Consider the following 13,111-nt stretch of genomic DNA (forward strand, 5'->3'; position numbering starts at 1 on the left):
CTGACTCTGGCATCAGCAGTTCTTACTATCTCTCAGCTTGTTACAGGTTATTTTAAATACAATGCACTTCCCATTACAGAGGGTTTGAGTGAAGCCCAGAACAGGCAGTGTTCACTCTAATCTTCTCTCTGGCTGCGTGACCATCCGATGTCAGTGCACTGCAGTGACCTCCAGAACCTGGAGTCAATGTCATGATTACTGATCACTGATAACTGTGTTCAGAACTTGGAGCACATGCACTGTTTAAATGGAATGTTTACCACAGGTCATTTCAAAACGAACAGAAGGAAAATGAATTCAAAACATTTTTCTTATGAACAGAAGAACAATAAAAGAATTCAATTTACCTCTTGCCGTCTATGTTAATAATATATTCATATTATTTATGGAAATTGGATTTTTTTTCAATACAAAGAGCCAAGTAGGTTTTCATTAGTCCTGTGATGTTAATTCTTTATAAGAGCCAAGATCTCATTAGGACAGTGACCTAAATGCATCATTTCTGAGAAGGCTTATGCTTCAGCCAACTGCCTTGCTGACTCCTGTGGTATTGATGGATAAATTGTTTGAAGAATTAAGTTTATGATAGATAGACAGAACATATCAAAGAAGGTTCAAAGTTTTAGTTCAGACAAATCCAGAGTTCAGTTCAGAAGAGATCAGTTATTCTCATAGTAGAAGGAGAAACTTTTTCCAGAACAATTCAGGAGAGCCAGTCACCTCAGCAGAAGTGGTTCCTGTTCTTTGGAATTTCCAAGATGGGAAAGCATTATAGAAATCTTCAAGATATTGGAAGTGAAAAATGTTGAGGTCATCAGAATTGTAAGAAGTTCATGCAAATGGACTCAGAAAGAAATAATCAAATAAGAAGTCTCAGGACTCCAAGGGAGAGTGTTTCTTAAGTAAAGATTGAAAAAGAAAATGGACATGGAGTAATATTTCTTTGGGATCGAATATCTAACAGATAATGTGGGGAAACAGGCTGTCACTTTACTTGATGTTTGTGATGTGATCTTTTCAACTGTACATAGCTTTGATTTTCTTCTTTAGTGTAATAATGATCTGTGATTAAATTACACCTGCATCCACGTGAATATGTTTCAGTGATAACTGCATGAACCAGGGAACTGCTTAGCTCACTTGGCTGGATGGCTGGTTTGCACTACAGATTGATGCCAACAGCAATCCTGCACATTCCTGTTCAATTCCTGCACCAGCTGAGGTTACTATAAAGGATGCTCCTCATTACCCTCACCCTTTCGCTGAGCTGTGGTTAAGCCACCACCAGTCATCTTTTTTGAATAAGACAGTAGATCTATGGGCTGGTATGACAATGATGACTTTACCTTTCCACCATTAACCAATTGGAACAGTTAAATATATGATCTAACAATTCAGGTTTCATTCTAGGATCTGACCTTTCCAATTTTAGCATTGGCTGTGTTCTGAGATGTGCCTTTAAGAACGTTCTGTTCTGTCATTCTTTTTGACAGCAAGTGTTGTAAACTTGGAACTGAGCTGTCTGCTCTAATCCCAGCTATTTTTGTTTTTTTTGTTAAGTTGAAACAATAGAAGCAGCCTGAAGGGGTGGAGTAAAGTTTCCACAGAACCAGGATTTTCGTTTTCACTTTCAGCAGTTACTAGGGCCTTAAAGCTCGATGTGGAAGCTGTTACTCCTCTCTCTGTTACAGCTAAAAGCTTGAGTTCTCTTCCTCCAGCTAGAATTGCATGTAAGAACATATATATTACTGATTTTACTTTTGCTGAGGATGTGTTTATGGAACGTTGCTATATTAGAATTGTTGTGTTTAGGAGTTAAACACTCTTTACAGAGGTTTGTAAAAACATGAGGGGCATGGATCGGGTAAATAGCCAAGGTCTTTTACCTGGGGTAGGGGAATCCAAAACTAGCGGGCATAGATTTAAGGTGAGAGGGGAAAGATTTAAAAGGGACCTGAGGGGCAACGTTTTCATGCAGAATGTGGTGCACGTATGGAATGAGCTGTCAGAGGTGGTGTAGAGGCGGGTATAAATATAACATTTAAAAGGTATCTGGATGGGTAAATGAATAGGAAGGGTTTACAGGGCTATGGACCAAATGCTGACAAACGGGACTAGATCAGTTTAGGACATCTGGTCAGCATGCATGAGGGGCTGAGGGGCTTGTTTCCATGCTGTAAAACTTTATGACTCTACAAAACTTTGATTAAAATGGCAGTTTTGATAAAATAATGATAATTTGAAAATTACAAAAAGACTGAAGACGTGACCTTCAGTGGATGAAATACTCAGTCATTTTCTGCACTTCCCAGTGTTTTTTTTCCCACTTTTTCTCATTGAAGTTCACTCCCTACCCATGAAAGCATCAACCTTGTGCTGGATGCACAGATACCTGTCTCCAGTCGCTTGCCCAATATGTAAATCTTAACGTAAGGTTATTTCTCCACTTCGGATTTCACAACAGAACCACGAACAAATAAACTTACAATATGAAACATTGGATACTAGTGAGGAGCTTTGATGGGTAATTTGGTCCTTGACCAAGATGCAGAAGTAAATTTTAAGTAACCTGGAATCACTTCAACTGAGATTAGCTAACTCAGCACTGAGAATGGATCTCCTTAATCAGTACGTTCTTACTGGATCCACTGGGAGTTTATGGGATCTAATGTACAGACATAGCAAGCCACAAAAGCTTGAAGTGGCACAGCCTTTTGAAAACATTGATTTTTCCATCTAGTGGAATAAATCCATGGCTTCAACATGAACCTCTTAAAAAAAGCTTCAAATAAAGTCTGCTTCCCACAGCTCCCCTTTGAATGATGAAAGACAGTGAACACCCCTAAAATATTTCGGACATTACAAATCACACTGAGAAGCTGACATGTTTCACCTCATGCATTTGTTTGGGACAGAAGCACCTTGTGAAGCTTCACAACTCCACAAACAGGAATGAAAGCAAGAATTGGGACTGCATGTTGTCCAAACAGAGCTAAGGCCTGCATTTCTGATACTTTACCTTTTTTCTATTTCTCTTTCTCTCATTTTTGTGGTTTTGCATTTTTATATAAGAATCGTGTGATATGGGGTAGGACAGTAGAGTTGAAGTAGAAGATGAGCCATGATCTTATCAAATAGTGGAGCAAGTTCGAGGGACAGCTCTCATTCCTGTTTCTTATCTTCCTCTTCTAACTTCGAAAGCAGAATACATGTGTGCTGCTACACCATTTTCTCCAGTTTTTTTGTTCTTGATGACTGATCAAAAGCAGCAGAAAACTATTGAGGCAACACTGTCCAAACATTCAAAATGATAATGAAGGCTGTCTTGCTCTTTTTCTCAAACATGTAACTGACACCTGAGGAAATCTATCAGCAAGTTTCAGAGAGTCTCCAAGCCAAGCTACTGAGTCATCTATACTGGGAGGGGTGTTCCAATTTATGAATATACAAAAATATGAATTAAGAGTTGCAGCTAGCCACTCTTTAAAACCTACTGTTTAATATTGAATGTGCACTCTTCCCCCACAGGGATATGTCCTACTTATTGAAGCTCATAGAAATTAAGCACATGTTGAAAATAGCTAAAGCTTAGAGTCCTACAATAATGTACAAAGGGTATTACCAAAATTTGACTTATTAAAATTGAAGTTTATGGAATACCGTTAGACTACCCAGTGCCTCACCATCTATCCACTGGCAGACTGCCCTTCAGGATTATCTGGGACCAAGTGGAATGTGAAAGATCCCACTGAGAAGCTTGTTCCTCAATTAGTCAGTCTAATTGGTTTGAGTGCTAGCATCCTAGTTTAGTCAGATGCTGTATCACTGAGTCTACCATGGAAAGTAACTAGAATTCACTATCCCATCAACATTCAATTCACGACAGCCACTGTGCACAAACCTCTTGAAATCTACTGCACTAATTTCACTAAAAACAGTGATCCTGTCTGGTGCATAACCCTAAGCTGGATATCTGGATCTCTACCTTGTAAATTTGTAATATTTAAACCGACAGTGGTGCCTGAGATTTTAAAAACTGGAAGTAATGTATTTTGGCTGTTTCAGTTCCTAATGCATTGGTTTATTAAAAGTTTCACTTCATTTTATGATTAGTTGAAATACTAAACACAATTCCAGCCTGATGATAGAAATGAAGTCCTTGGCATTCATATATAGTAAACAGGTCATCTTCTTCTGACTTTGCCTCAACTGTGCAATGTTTGCAACAGGAAAAAGGAAAGGTTTATTGGGATTAAATGTCCTTTGTATCTCATATTAACAACACAGAAAGGAGAGGTTAGGTCATTATTTTTGGAAGCTATTTAACTGAAGAAATTGCCCACCACTGTGTCTCTGTCTAGTCCTCATGGAATGTAGGTCAAGACTCCATAAATTGAGGATCTTGACTTCACCTGGAGTTGTGTCACAAACATTGAATTAGGACAGGAGTAGACCATTCAGCCCTTCAAACCTGACCACTATTCAATGTGATAATGGCTGATCATCCAACTCAGTCCCCTGTTCCTGCTTTCTCCCCCATACCCTTTGACCCCTTTAGCCCTAAGAACAATATCTAACTCCTTGAACACATTTGATGTGCTGGTCTTGACGGCTTTCTGTGGCTGAAAGTCTGATTACTATCTGGACGGGGAAAATAGTCCTCAAGCCCACCATGTATAATTAAACCCCGCACCCTGGTTCCGCGAGATTTTTGAGTTACCAACATGGAGCTGGGACTGATTTCTGACAACTGTGTGTTTCTTCTAAAGCTGATGTTTTGCTTTGTTTTGTTGGTAGGCGTGACCTAATGTCTGAGGTCTGACTTCTGTTGCAAAAAATGCGCGTGAATAAATTGTTTGTTTTAATTTTTAGAGAAATTGACTTTTTTTGGTCACACCCTGTTTTGCTACTGAAGCCCCTCCCATCGCTGAACAAGTGGATGATATACTCCCCATCTCACCCCCGCCCATGGAACCCGCTTTTCAATTTCGGGTCACACAAAGTCTGAGGGATTTAAGGGGGAAATCACGGGAAGGCGTTCAGGAAGTAGTGATGTGAGTTTCTGGGTAGCCATTGGATGCAGACGAATGCTCTGTGCTTTTAGCTCTAACAGTGAGTGCAGTCTAAATGCACATTCTCCGGGGAACAGCACACCTCCAGCAGAATCCTCTCCAACTGAAGCCTCAGCTAATAATCAAAGGACTGCTAGAAAACTTTAAATCAAAAGACTAATTATGACTTTTACATTCACAGCAGTGAGTGCCTGTAATCTGTACCCACTCCTTTCCTGGGCTTCCCAGCTGGAGGGAGCAGGATCTATGTTACTGTCTGACACCATCCTCTGCTTCCCCCCGCAAATAAAACATTTATTAATGGATCACAGTTAGTAATTTAACTTAATTATTATTATTCAACTATAACCTCCATTTAACTCATTATCAACAGCTGTTAATCAGCTTACAACTTACCATTTCTTACTTTATTAAATACAGCACTATTTTTTGACTTCCTAGTAAACATATAGTTACAGTTAATTGGTATTTATTGCACACATGACTATTGTACATTATCGAAAACATTTTACAATAAAAAAGTTGTTAAGATTTGCAACGGTTAAATTATTTCTCTAATTATGCAGATAGACTGAGACTGAAACTCTTGACGGGGGAAGTTTTTGAGAATCAGCTTCAAGCGGAAGCCAGAGACAAACAGCAAAGGAGAGAGAGCGACCGAGAGCAAGTTCTGACCCGCAGAGGAAAAGCGAAGCGAGAGACAGATATGCGGGTCAGCTTTCGGACGTCCCGTTAAAGATTAGAGCACAGAGACCACACAGTACGGAATTGCCAGGACTCACTTCAATTCTAGGACCGGGGGTGTTACATCAACATTCAAGGGCACGGTGCAGAAAGCGTCTAAAGGGAGGGGAAAATGCAGGAATTCCAGCCACGTTTTGGAAGAACCTGTTTGTTGGTCTAAGCCGTTGGAGCACAGCCCTTTTCTCTAGGAGATGAAGTTTCACCTAGAAGCAGAAATTTCAGGTAAAAATCATTTTTAATCCAAAGGTTTTTTAAAATGCCAGCTCATTTCACGAGGATTTTTTTTCTCTTTAGTAAGTTATTTAAGAATCAAATTGTTTTAAAATAAAACTTAGGAAAGCATCCAGCTTAATTCTACAGTTTTATTTTGTAAGCTCGCGTTCATTGTTCAAAGCGCACGTTATTGCCGGTTGATGTTTTAAAAACGATCGAGACTGAGGAAGTGTTTCCGCACTTGGGTTGGTACGTATATTTACATTAAATAGGGCAGTGCTGGAAGTTTGGACTGAAGACATTTTCCATGAGCCGAATTCAAAACAAACCGACAGCACTTCTCAATCAGGTCACCCAGAAATAGTAGTAGTCGAAAAATGGTTACTAATAAACACAGATTCCCCTAGGTTTAAATGCCTTATTTACACCATAATTTGTCTATCAATATAATTTAGCATGCATCCTTTAACCAAAAGGGAGGAAATAATACATTTTTTGGAAAATGTTATAATTAGAATTTCTGTATAAATTGTTGTACAATGTCACAGTAATCTTTTGTTATTGACAATAATTAAGCAATCCTTCACACATCACGGATTGCACTGATGATTGTTATGACCACATTGACAGTTTCCGTTCATATAAAGTGCAAACTTGAGACAATGCATACTTTTTTTGAAAGAAGTGGTGCTTTGAACATGACCTAATTTTAAAGCTTCAAATGATGACTGAATCGTCAACGTCAGGCAAAAAGTTGTGAGACGTTTTCCTCCAAGCGCAGGTTGCAAGCTCTTTCAGAAGTGTGCGGCTTCTGTTAAGAATGTCATTCATTATAAAGGACACAATTTGACACCAAAATAAATGAATTTTCACTAGGCCCGAAACGTCAGCTTTTGTGCTCCGGAGATGCTGCTTGGCCTGCTGTGTTCATCCAGCCTCACATTTTATTATCTTGGAATCTCCAGCATCTGCAGTTCCCATTATCTCTGATACGAATTTTCACTGTATTTGCTTGACATTCCTTCAGTCAATTTGGTGGTAATCAAAAGAGCCTCCTGATCAGTTACTTCCAGGGATCTTCTGCATTTATTTCGGTAAACTGATGTGCTTTCTGTCAGTAGCATGGTTTCATTTACTGAATGAACACTTTATTTTGTTAACTTGAATGTATTGTAAAGAAGAAAGTATTCAATACAACAGTGCAAGATGAGAAAAACTGAAGGAGAAAACTTGCAGGCAGACCCAGAGCTGCAAAGGCAGAAATTCTGATGTGGCCTAATATCTGTGCAAAGTTTATCCAATTTTTTTTTCTGCCTATATATAATATAAAATAAATTTCCCACACTGGCAGTGTGCTGTTTTACAAAATAGGCAGAGTTTCTATACTACTAATACTCAATAGTTACAGAGTAGCATTGTAGGGGTGACAGCCAGACAATATTATTCCAACTCTTCAATTCATCAATTTGTCAGGAAATGGTTTTTTTCATCTATAATAACAGAGATACAGATGAGTTTCCATACAGTGGAGTGTGATGTGATGTATTTTGGCAGAAAGAATATTGCAAGACAATAGAAAATAGAGGGTACATTTCTATGGGGGGAGGGGCATTGAAGTGCAGGAGAACAAGGGAGAAACTATTCCGGCCCATAAAAGGAACAAAAGCAGAGGGTGTATTGTGGTGTTATTATGGCAGTAAGTTGTGTATTTTGTTCTTTCTCAGGAAGTAAGGTTGAGATAGAGCGAGAGAGCAGTGGGCTGAAAGGCAATAAAGTAAACAGGTGGTAAGGCCTTGGTTTGTTTTTAAAGTTGGAACAATAGAAGCAGCCTGAATGGGTGGGATCAAGCTCGAACAGAACCACACTGCTTTCAGCAGTTGCTGGGGATCTTGTGGATGGTTGTGGAAGCTCTTCTCCCCCTCCCCTCCCTCCCCCCCCCCCTCCCCCTCTCCCCCCTCTCCCCCCTCTCCCCCCTCTCCCCCCCTCTCTCCCCCCCTCCCCCCCTCTCCCCCCCTCTCCCCCCCTCTCCCCCCCCCCTCCCCCCTCCTCCCCCCCCTCCCCCCCCCTCCCCCCCCTCCCCCCTCCCCCCCTCCCCCTCCCCCCTCTCCCCCTCTCCCCCTCTCCCCCTCCCCCCCCCTCCCCCCCTCCCCCCCTCCCCCCCCCCCCCCCTCCCCCCACCCCCCCTCCCCCCCCCCTCCCCCCCCTCCCCCCCTCCCCCCCCTCCCCCCCTCCCCCCCCTCCCCCTCCTCCCCCCTCCTCCCCCTCCTCCCCTCCTCCCCCTCCTCCCCCTCTCCCCTCTCCCCTCTCCCCCTCTCCCCCCCTCCCTCCTCCCTCTCCCCCCCTCCCTCCTCCCTCTCCCCCCTCCCTCCTCCCTCTCCCCCCCTCCCTCCTCCCTCTCCCCCCTCCCTCCTCCCTCTCCCCCCCCCTCCTCCCTCTCCCCCCCTCCCCCCTCTCCCCCCCTCCCTCTCCCCCCCTCCCTCCTCCCTCTCCCCTCCCCCCTCCCTCCTCCCTCTCCCCCCCCTCCTCCTCCCTCTCCCCCCCTCCTCCTCCCTCTCCCCCCCTCCCTCCTCCCTCTCCCCCCCCCTCCCTCCTCCCTCTCCCCCCCTCCCTCCTCCCTCTCCCCCCTCCCTCCTCCCTCTCCCCCCCCTCCCTCCTCCCTCTCCCCCCCTCCTCCTCCTCTCCCCCCCCTCCCTCCTCCCTCACCCCCCCCTCCCTCCTCCCTCTCCCCCCCCCTCCCTCCTCCCTCTCCCCCCCTCCCTCCCCCCTCCCCCCCCTCCCTCCCCCCCTCCCCCCCCCCTCCCTCCTCCCTCTCCCCCCCTCCCTCCTCCCTCTCCCCCTCCCTCCTCCCACTCCCCCCCCTCCCTCCTCCCACTCCCCCCCCTCCCTCCTCCCACTCCCCCCCCTCCCTCCTCCCACTCCCCCCCCTCCCTCCTCCCACTCCCCCCCCCTCCCCCCCTCCCACTCCCCCCCCCTCCCCCCCTCCACTCCCCCCCCCCTCCCCCCCCTCCCACTCCCCCCCCTCCCCCCCCTCCACTCCCCCCCCTCCCCCTCTCCCCACTCCCCCCCCCTCCCCCCCTCCCCCCCTCCCCCCCTCCCCCCCCTCCCCCCTCCCCCCCCCCCCCCCCCCCCCCTCCCCCCCTCCCCCCCCCTCCCCCCCCCTCCCCCCCCCTCCCCCCCTCCCCCCCTCCCCCCCCTCCCCCTCCTCCCCCCCCTCCCCCTCCTCCCCTCCTCCCCCTCCTCCCCCTCCTCCCCCTCCTCCCCTCTCCCCTCTCCCCCTCTCCCCCTCTCCCCCTCCTCCCCCTCTCCCCCCCTCCCCTCCTCCCTCTCCCCCCCTCCCTCCTCCCTCTCCCCCCCTCCCTCCTCCCTCTCCCCCCCTCCCCCCCTCCTCCCTCTCCCCCCCCCCTCCTCCCTCTCCCCCCCCCTCCCCCCCCTCCCCCCCCCTCCCTCTCCCCCCCTCCCTCCTCCCCTCCCCCCCCTCCCCCTCCCTCCTTCCCCCCCCTCCCCCTCTCCCCCCCTCCCCTCCTCCCCCCTCCCCCCCTCCCCCTCCTCTCCCCCCCCTCCCTCCTCCCTCTCCCCCCCTCCCTCCTCCCTCTCCCCCCCTCCCTCCTCCCTCACCCCCCCCTCCCTCCTCCCTCTCCCCCCCCTCCCTCCTCCCTCTCCCCCCCTCCCTCCCACCCCTCCCACCCCCCCCCCCCTCCCCCCCCCCCCCCCCCCTCCCTCCTCCCTCCCCCCCCTCCCTCCTCCCCTCCCCCCTCCCTCCTCCACTCCCCCCCCCTCCCTCCTCCCACTCCCCCCCCTCCCTCCTCCCACTCCCCCCCCTCCTCCTCCCACTCCCCCCCCTCCCTCCTCCCACTCCCCCCCCCTCCCTCCTCCCACTCCCCCCCCCTCCCCCCCCCCACTCCCCCCCCCTCCCCCCCTCCCACTCCCCCCCCTCCCCCCCTCCCCACTCCCCCCCCTCCCCCCCCTCCACTCCCCCCCCTCCCCCTCCCCACTCCCCCCCCCTCCCCCCCCCCCCCCCTCCCCCCCCTCCCCCCCTCCCTCCCTCCCCCCCCCCCCTCCCCCCCTCCCCCCCTCCTCCCCCTCTCCCCCCCCCTCCCTCCTCCCACTCCCCCCCCTCCCTCCTCCACTCCCCCCCTCCCCTCCCTCCCACCTCCCACTCCCCCCCCTCCCTCTCCCCCCCTCCCCTCCCTCTCCCCCCCTCCCTCCTCCCTCTCCCCCCTCCCTCCCCTCTCCCCCCCCCCTCTCCTCTCCCCCCCCTCCCTCCTCCCTCTCCCCCCCCTCCCTCCTCCCTCTCCCCCTCCTCCTCCCTCCCCCCCTCCCTCCTCCCTCTCCCCCCCCTCCCTCCTCCCTCTCCCCCCCCTCCCTCCTCCCCCCCCCTCTCCCACCCTCTCCCCCCCTCCCCCTCCTCCCTCTCCCCCCCTCCCTCCTCCTCTCCCCCCCTCCCTCCTCCCTCTCCCCCCTCCCTCCTCCCTCTCCCCCCCTCCTCCCCCCCTCCCTCTCCCCCCTACTCTCCCCCCCTCCCTCTCCCCCCCCCTCTCCCCCCTCCCTCTCCCCCTCCCCTCTCCCTCCCCTCCCCCTCTCTCCCTCCTCTCCCTCTCCTCTCCCCCCCTCCCTCTCCCCTCCCTCTCCCCCCCTCTCCTCTCCCCCCCTCCTCCTCTCCCCCTCCCCTCTCCCCTCCCACTCCCCCCTCCCTCTCCCCCCTCCTCTCCCTCTCCCCCCCTCTCCTCCTCCCTCTCCCCCCCTCACCCCTCTCCCACCTCCCTCCTCTCCCCCCCTCTCCTCTCCCCCCCTCTCCTCTCCCCCCCTCCTCTTCTCTCCCCCCCTCTCCTCTCCCCCCCTCTCTCTCCCCCCCCTCTCCTCCCTCTCCCCCCCCTCTCCTCTCCCCCCCCCTCTCCTCTCCCCCCTCCCTCTCCCCCCCCTCTCCTCCTCTCCCCCCCCTCTCCCCCTCTCCCCCCTCCCTCTCCTCTCCCCCCCCCTCTCCTCTCCCCCCCCCTCTTCCCTCTCCCCCCCCCTCTTCCTCCCCCCCCCTCTCCCTCTCCCCCCCTCTCTCCCCCTCCCTCCCCCCCTCTTCCTCTCCCCCCCCTTCCTCTCCCCCCCTCTTCCTCTCCCCCCCTCTTCCTCTCCCCCCCCTCTTCCTCACCCCCCCCTCTCCCTCTCCCCCCCCTCTCCCTCTCCCCCCCCTCTCCCTCTCCCCCCCCTCCTCTCCACCCCCCTCTCTCCTCTCCCCCCCTCCCTCTCCCCCCCTCTCCTCTCCCCCCCCCTCCCTCTCCCCTCTCCCCCCCCTCTCCTCTCCCCCCCTCCTCCTCTCCCCCTCCCTCTCCCTCCCCCCCTCTCCTCTCCCCCCCCTCCTCCCCCTCTCCCCCCCCCTCTCCCTCTCCCCTCCTCCTCTCCTCCTCCCCTCTCCCCCAGCCTCCCTCTCACTCCCCCCTCTCCCTCCCCCTCTCCCCTCCTCCCCTCTCTCCCTCCTCTCCCTCTCCCCCTCCTCCCTCTCCCCTCTCCCCCTCCTCCCCTCCCTCCCTCTCCCCCCCCTCCCCTCTCCCCCCTCCTCCCTTCTCCCTCTCCCCCCTCCCCTCCTCCCCCCTCCTCCCTCCTCCCCCCCCTCTCCTCTCCCCCCTCCTCCCTCTCCCCCCCCTCCTCTCCCCCCCCCTCCTCTCCCCCCCTCCCTCTCCCCCTCTCCCCCCTCTCCCCTCCCCCTCCTCTCCCCCTCCCCCCCTCTCCCTCTCCCCCCCCTCTCCCTCCCCCCCTCTCCTCTCCCCCCCCTCCTCCCTCTCCTCCCCTCTCCCTCTCCCCCCCTCTCCCTCTCCCCCCCTCCTCCCTCTCCCCCCCCTCCCTCTCCCCCCCCTCCCTCTCCCCCTCCCTCTCCCCCTCCCTCCCCCTCCCCTCCCCTCTCCCCCTCTCTCCCCCCCCTCTCCCCCTCCCTCTCTCCCCCCCCTCTCCCTCTCCCCCCCCTCTCCCTCTCCCCCCCCCTCTCCCTCTCCCCCCCTCCCTCTCCCCCCCCTCTCCCTCTCCCCCCCCCTCCCTCTCCCCCCCCTCTCCTCTCCCCCCCCCCTCTCCTCTCCCCCCCCTCTCCCTCTCCCCTCCCTCTCCCTCTCCCCCCTCTCCCTCTCCCCCCCCTCTCCCCTCCCTCCCCCTCTCCCTCTCCTCCCCCCTCTCCCTCTCCCCCCCCTCTCCCTCTTCCCCCCCCTCCCTCTCCCTCTCCCCCCCTCCTCCCTCTCCCCCTCCTCTCCTCTCCCCCCCTCCCCTCTCCCTCTCCCCCCCCCCTCTCCTCTCCCCCCCCCTCTCCCTCTCCCCCCCCTCTCCCTCGTCCCCCCCCTCTCCCTCTCCCCCCCTCCCCCTCTCCCCCCCTCTCCCTTCTCCCCCCCCCTCCCTCTTCCCCCCCCTCTCCCTCTCCCCCCCCCTCTCCCTCTTCCCCCCCCCCCTCTCCCTCTCCCCCCCCCCTCTCCCTCTCCCCCCCCTCTCCCTCTCCCCCCCCCTCTCCCTCTCCCCCCCCTCTCCCTCTCCCCCCCTCTCCCTCTCCCCCCCCTCCTCCCTCTCCCCCCCCCTCCCCCCTCCTCCCTCCCCTCTCCCCCCCCCCCTCTCCCTCTCTCCCCCCCTCCCTCTCCTCTCCCCCCCCCTCCCTCCCCTCCCCCCCTCCTCCCTCTCCCCTCCCCCCCTCTCCCTCTCCCCTCCCTCTCCCTCTCCCCCCCTCTCCCTCTCCCCCTCCTCTCCTCCCCCCCCTCCCTCTCCTCCCCCCCCCCTCCCTCTCCCCCCCCCCTCCCTCTCCTCCCCCCCTCTCCTCTCCCCCCCCCTCCCTCTCCTCCCCCCCCCTCCCTCTCTCCCCCCCCTCCCTCTCCTCCCCCCCCTCCTCTCCTCTCCCCCCCCCTCCCTCTCCCTCCCCCCCCTCCCTCTCCTCCCCCCCCCTCCTCCCTCCTCCCCCCCTCTCCCTCCCCCCCCCTCCTCCCTCTCCCCCCCCCTCTCCCTCTCCCCCCCCTCCCTCTCCCTCTCTCCCCCCCTCCCTCTCCCTCTCCCCCCCCTCCCTCTCCCTCTCCCCCCCCTCCCTCTCTCTCCCCCCCTCCCTCTCCCTCTCCCCCTCCTCCCCTCCT

General features: G+C 54.4%; 1 protein-coding gene and 1 pseudogene across 3 annotated transcripts in view; both read left to right on the plus strand.

The window, feature by feature from the left end:
* The window catches only part of LOC132206135 (basic proline-rich protein-like), a 36,716-nt pseudogene that overhangs the window by 4,602 nt on the left and 19,003 nt on the right, over positions 1 to 13,111 (plus strand).
* Positions 5,707 to 13,111, plus strand: part of LOC125466241 (rho GTPase-activating protein 12) — a 212,064-nt gene continuing 204,659 nt past the window's right edge. For all 3 annotated transcript variants that reach the window (XM_048560516.2, XM_048560517.2, XM_059638678.1), the window contains exon 1: positions 5,707 to 6,038. The gene's annotated coding sequence lies outside the window, so the exon portion shown is untranslated. The remainder of the gene's footprint in view (positions 6,039 to 13,111) is intronic.

This window comes from Stegostoma tigrinum, chromosome 31 (assembly GCF_030684315.1).
Source record: "Stegostoma tigrinum isolate sSteTig4 chromosome 31, sSteTig4.hap1, whole genome shotgun sequence".
Classification (NCBI taxonomy): Eukaryota; Metazoa; Chordata; class Chondrichthyes; order Orectolobiformes; family Stegostomatidae; genus Stegostoma; species Stegostoma tigrinum.